This window comes from Acipenser ruthenus, chromosome 3 (genome assembly GCF_902713425.1).
Source record: "Acipenser ruthenus chromosome 3, fAciRut3.2 maternal haplotype, whole genome shotgun sequence".
In the NCBI taxonomy this organism is placed as follows: Eukaryota; Metazoa; Chordata; class Actinopteri; order Acipenseriformes; family Acipenseridae; genus Acipenser; species Acipenser ruthenus.
The window spans coordinates 26,294,968-26,301,585 of record NC_081191.1 but is presented as its reverse complement, the minus strand read 5'-3'; positions in this window follow the sequence as shown (position 1 = coordinate 26,301,585).

Sequence of the window (6,618 nt, the reverse complement as noted above, 5' to 3'; positions counted from 1 at the left end):
AGCGTCTATTGTAATTAAAGATAGTGTCCTCCTGGAATCTGCACACTATTTCCATGTTATTTATTTAGTGTGGGAGGGACCTATTTACAAATCTCTACACCAGTTAGTAAGTTACTGACAGGGGATTCCTGCAAAAAAAAAAACTTGAGTGCATACAGTATTATCCCTTAGAATAAAACTGCTCAGTTATTTGTTTTACTAGGTTTGATAACATTAACAGCTATTTCTCGTCAGTACTGGCATATAATTATTGGAGAATAGGACCATATGACACTATCTTTAGATGTCTACTTAAGATGAATATTCTTAATATTTTGCTTTATGTTTATAGTGACGCAATGTTTTTACATGTTGTTTAGAATGTTCCTGTTTCTTTATTAGCCCAAGTTTTGTTTTGTTTTTTTTAATAACTATAGCTGTCAATACAACAAAACACCAGTTGGTAAATTAGAAGATACTTTTTTTGTTTGTTTACTTTGCTACAACAAACTGATAACATGCATAATCTTCTGCTGGTGTTGAAAGAGTGACAAGGCTTCAAGAAGGAGATGGAGTTGTAACATATGTCTGCAGCCAAAACTACTTTTTAATTAATAATTCAGGTGAAGTTACACTTCATAAACAACTGTCATTAAACAAAAAAGTGTTTATAATAAAAGACATGCAGTAATTTTACACTTTATTGGTGCTACAATTGGTTAAATCGGATAGATCATATGTATTAGTAAGGCACCTGTCCATCACCTCTAATTTGTGTTTATCTCCATGACATAAACGTCATCCTTTCTTCTGCTCAGCACAGTAATGTTATACACTGAAACCAGCAGGAAAAAAATAAAGCCACAGACCTTCAATTGCTTTCTTCCAGTAGAGCGGACATAAATAAGGATGACTGCTCCAAATTCTGTTGTCTTCCAGAACCATGTGATGCATTCAGAGAATTAAAATTTCAACAAGTCATTTACTGATAGCTGCTCTGTAAGTGCTATCATACCTGGCTTAGGTTTCATGTGGTTCTACAGACACTTCTAGGCCAGTGCTGTGTTTTGGCACAGTGCCTGTCTGAGACATTTTGTTTGTCTGTCTAAGTTCTTGTCTGCATTGGGTGTGCAAGGTCAAGGCACAGAATTAGATGGCAATACAACAAAGTATAAGAAATAATAATAATAATAATAATAATAATAATAATAATAATAATAATAATAATAATAATAATAATAATAAAAACTCATTAAAAAAAAAACACATAATTGAATCAATAATATAATGCAATGTGGTTCTCTTTATTCACAATGGCGGCGTTTACATGCACAAGTCATGACATTTTTCCTCACAAACTGTTTGCCGTACTTTTCAGGAAATTTCAGTTGCTATGCAGTTCTGATTTCAGGAAAAAAATCATCCATACCAATGCAGATTACTCAATTCATAGTCATTTAGGGGAGGGGATATTTAAATGTCGGTGTCTGCTTACTAAGTAGGAAAGGAACGACTCTGAATATCACGAGGAGAGCTTCATGCGTTGCCATGAAGATAAAAACATTTAATAAGAGAAATGAATTCACATTCTGAATTACGCCACGCATTAGCTACTTGTTTGTCTGGTTACCTTTGTAACACACACACACACATACACGCACACACACACACACACACACACACACACACAAAATTATATAAAATATAATTTCTACAAGTTTTACTACTTAGAATTTATTTTTGTGTGTGTGTGTGTCTGTGTTTGTTGAACATCTAAAAGTTACATTTCATTAACACTAGAACTCCTTTGTTTTGTACAAGGTAGGAGAGATTTCTTGAAGCTAGCCACAGCAGAAACATTTCAATCAGAAAGGTGCAGGCTGCAGCAGCTCTACCTGGATTCTGAGCTACGAGTGACACACACGCAAGATAAATCATATGCTACTTTCTTTTTAGATTAAAAACTACTTTTGTCTTTACAGTTTTGTATGTGCATATATCTGTTTACACACTAGTTTCTTTTGAAATCTTGATTTTATTACAGTTTTTCATTTTTTGAGTGCTTTATATGTGGTAAGTTAGAAAATAACCACTTTTCTGTTTAATTGTCCATTTAAATAAGGTGTTTCGGCTGTGCAGATGTTTGATATGATGTGCTTGAATAAAACTTTTGAGTTGTATCCATTTTGTACGGCCTTTCTGCTGGAGATTACGTGATATTGACTGCTCAAACCTCGTGAGCCACAAGCACGATTCCTGCTCCGGGTTACATGGGTTTTGACAGCTATTTTTATTGTGAGAAAGCAATTGACCCTGCCCTTAAAGTCACGCTGACTAAAGGACATTATTTTGCTATTTCACAATGTATTCATGTGACAACGTCACACAGTCAAGACTGTAGAGTCGATTTTCACGTGCATGTAAACCAAGCCAATGATTATTGCATAAGTGTACAATAACTTGTTCAAGACCTATTGTGATTCTGTAAAGTGTGCTGAAGATTTCGATTTGAGGCTTTACACATTTAAGATGTTTTCTACCAACTCAAATTATTTTACAAAAACAAAAAATGTAATCATTGTAAAACAAGGTAAATTACAGTCATTTATACCCTATTCACATTACCAAAAAATGTGCGCTCAACAAGCATTTAAGCCATGTGACTCCCGTTCACTTCATTCACAATCACATTTCAGCATCTGATGATTGTACATTATTTAGCTAGTGTGGTATTAGACTGCACTTAACAGTAGCGTTATCTTAGTGATTGTGGCTTGCTGAAACAACCCTGTATTTGCATTAAAATACAATAAACAATAAATACATTTATGGTATTGTGTATAATTTATGATGTTAAGAAACTATAGATCTGTGTAGTAAAGCTGTCCCCACATAGAGTACAAAGGCTCTTTCTGTTACATGCTGCTTACTCTGCAGACACTTATAATTTAGATCTGCTGAAGGAGGATACAGCGACTGCAAACTGGCAATTTATTCATGGTGAGACCTTCAAGTATTTCAGATTTGATGTCATTGTTTTTTACTGTGCTCAATGATTTTTGACTTCCCCATCCTCTTATTTTGAAACTGGATGGATCACTGACTGTAGAAACCCAGGTGGTAATGATGTACTGTATAAACCAGCAGAGAGGGGTTTGTCACATGACCAAATTGTATCTTGGTTGAAAACAAGGTGATATATTGTACTTTAGTTTTTAAGATTACCATCTTCTTTACTACTGTAAATCTGCACATGCACCTTATGGAGCTATTCAGTCAATAACTGTATATAACTATATATATCTACATATATATATCTATATATATATATATATCTACAACTTGAACTAAATGTGCTGTGATTTTTTTCTCTCTAACTTTGTCTCCCTGTCCTGACCTTAACCTACGGATAGACCCTGGCATTCAGGGACACGGTGGTTTGTGGCAGCCTTAACCGCAGAACTGGATCTTTCCCTGTGGCTTAAAGCCAGCGATTCACTCACTTGCTAATGGTGGAATTGAGAGGTACAGATATGAGACAAATATAGCAGACTGTGTTTGTGTTAATGTTGAGCTTAGTGGCAGCTTAAAGAACATAGCTGCTCTGCCACTAGGGTTGCCACCTGTCCGGGTTTGACTCGGACAGTCTGGGAATTGGCATCTGTGTCCAGATGGCAGGAATTAACAAGCCCAGACGCCTTAATGTCCGGTTTTAAGTGAAACGCATAAGAAACACCAACCTTCCTTTCCTTTTTTGACATACCTTAGTTGCTTGAAGGATTTCCACTATCTTATTAGAAATGTACTGTTTAGTATTCTACTCTCTCCCTGGCGTTTGAATAATGTTAACAACGAACATACCCATGTCATGTAAACAATCCTGAGCTGATGTGTGATTCAGGACTCACAGGATTTTAGGTCTGAGGATCCGTCACCCTGAACTTGAAAATCCAAGTGAATATGACGCTGTCTCTGTGCACCGTGCTTAACTGCAGTATGCTTTACCATGCAAGGCAACTTCTATATTTGTTTCTTTGTGTTTATCTTGGTAGTTTAATTGAGCACAGTAAAACATCACGCATCCGCCTGTCACATATCCGCCCTAACTGTTTATCTGCCATGATTAGGCTTCTAATAAGCACTTAATTGGTCCAATTAGGTACAGTTGGAACAAAAACCAGGAGGGACACCTGCCCTCCAGGACCAGGATTGGAGACTCCTGGTTTAATCCATTAACTGCTTTGAGTCTATATATAAGAAATGTAACAAATAAGTGTGGTTTCATTAAAATGCATCTTTGATTTGTTTCTATATTTTATTCTTCACATTCCCCAAGTTCATTTATAAGGATGATTAATTACAGTTTGGATGGAGAATTGTTAGCTTATTCAAATAATTTAGTAAAATAAACACACAAAGGTACTAAGAATATTGAAAGTACATATAAAAAAAACCTTATCAGAAATATTATATTTCATTGCTAATGCTATAAACCTTATGCCGAATGGGGTTAATTTAAAAGAGACCAAATTGTGTAGACTTGCAAATATATACTTTTTTTTTTACAGTATATGTATTGTGTAGATCAGTGGATTTCACTTAGACTTGACATACCAAGTACTATAAGTAGTAGTATGACAGATCAAGTTTTGTTTAGTTTTTTGGGGATCAAGTCTATGATAAAAAGGAATACAATGGTATTATGCATACATAGGGCTTGATGTTTTCAGTTTTAACTGATAATAACCGAAAAATCACCCCCGAAGACCTACTTAGAAAATGTTTTTTTTTTTTTTTTAAACCGATAAAACACTGCAGTAGCAATATATTTGTAATGATGTCAACCATGCACTACTATTTTTTCTGGAAAGTGGCTTTCAAAAGGAAGACATTTCTACTGGCCAATCATATTTTATTTATGAGTGGGGTTGGCTGAAAAAAATACACTGTAGTGTGAGACATGCGGGCGGCAATGGGGCGTAAAACAAAAGGTGTTAGTGATTATGTCAAGGAAAATGAGGATTTTGTGAAAGAAATTATTAAAGGAAAGACCGAACTTTAGTTTGATGTGCTTTGCACATCAAACTAAAAAGTCCGTCAACCTCACCTGGGGGTCGTTTCTATATTGCGAGATCATAAGTTCAAATACGACTTACGTCTTTTGACCATTTATCACCTACCAACTCGATAGGTTATCACCAGTTTCTATAATCCACTCGATGTCAGTGTCATGTTTCTAGGAATGGCGTATTAACTGAAAATTCATGAATCACGCAGCACAAGGAGACCATGTATTTTTAATGGTCTAAAAAACAATGTTTGCATAATCATTAATCATGTAACATATATAAACTACATATATTTTGTTTGTACAACCCCATTTTCCATTTGTATTTAATCGATTTAACATTATACTAAGAACACATGTGACACATTAGAAGTTACATACACATATAAAAAAACATAATTAACAAGTGAAATTGTTGGGTGTGTTCAGAGATGATGAGAATGGCATCTCAAACAGTATTTGAAGCATTTCAGCAGGGCTAGCTTGCAGGTAGGCTACTTCTCGAAGTCGAATTATTTTCTAACCTGAACAACCGTGTAACGACTATGTCCAAAAAGAAAAAATGACCGAAATTGTTAACCGAATTAGTTCTGTTAGTGAAGGAAGTGATATAACATGGTTGCAGCAAAAAAAGAAAAAAAATAGACTAGTTTGACCCGCTGACGAAGAGAGGGTGTTTCGGGACGTCAGTCACTGAGGATGTTTCAGGTGATGTGATATCACAATTGCATCACAAGCCGAGCAGAAGGCAGCCCAGTGGAGGAGATTGTTGATCCATGATTAATATGCATTCATTTTAAGTATGTAATGAGTGTGTTTGGTGTTTGTGTTTCAAATATTGTGATAGACAAGCAAATGTCTGTATGTTTGTCCTGTATAGTGTATGTGTGTGTCTTGTAGGCGTACATTGCATCACAAGATAATTGTATTCTTGATTGGTATATCTATAACTAAACGAGTTGCTTCTCTCTTACAGAGGAGGAAGAGGATTCCCAAGAACCCTGTACCTCTCGGTCTCTTTATTTGGCACTCCCAAGACGCCAATCTGCATTGAATGTATGCAATTCCAAAATAATTAATACAGATAAAGCCTGCCTTGAATTAGAAAAAAGTGAAAAACTAAATAACAAATGCTGGATTAAAAAAAAGAACTAGCAATTTAAAAATATAGGCTATGGATATCCACCCTCTTCAAACGGTACTTGGCAATATGTCTTCATCCGAAACCACGTCAAAAATGCTGGGTACATGTCTTCTATTAAAATCCCTATGAGCCGATGCTCCGTGGAAAATATTTCTGTTAATGCTTTAAATACACTGCATATATTAGAGCAGCATGTTTCCGAAGGTTTAAAACAGGAAAATGACCGTGAGATCTACCTGTCATATTTATACACCCAGTAAGTTGGTATCGATAGAATACGACAAGTAATACGATCAGGTAGAGTGTGCGACGTTTTATAGAAATGCTACTTCTATCGTATATTCTGCTCCCGACAGCGTACTTGCCCGACACGATAGCATAAGTGCATATAGAAACGATCTCCTGGTGCGGTACAGATGTCTTTAAC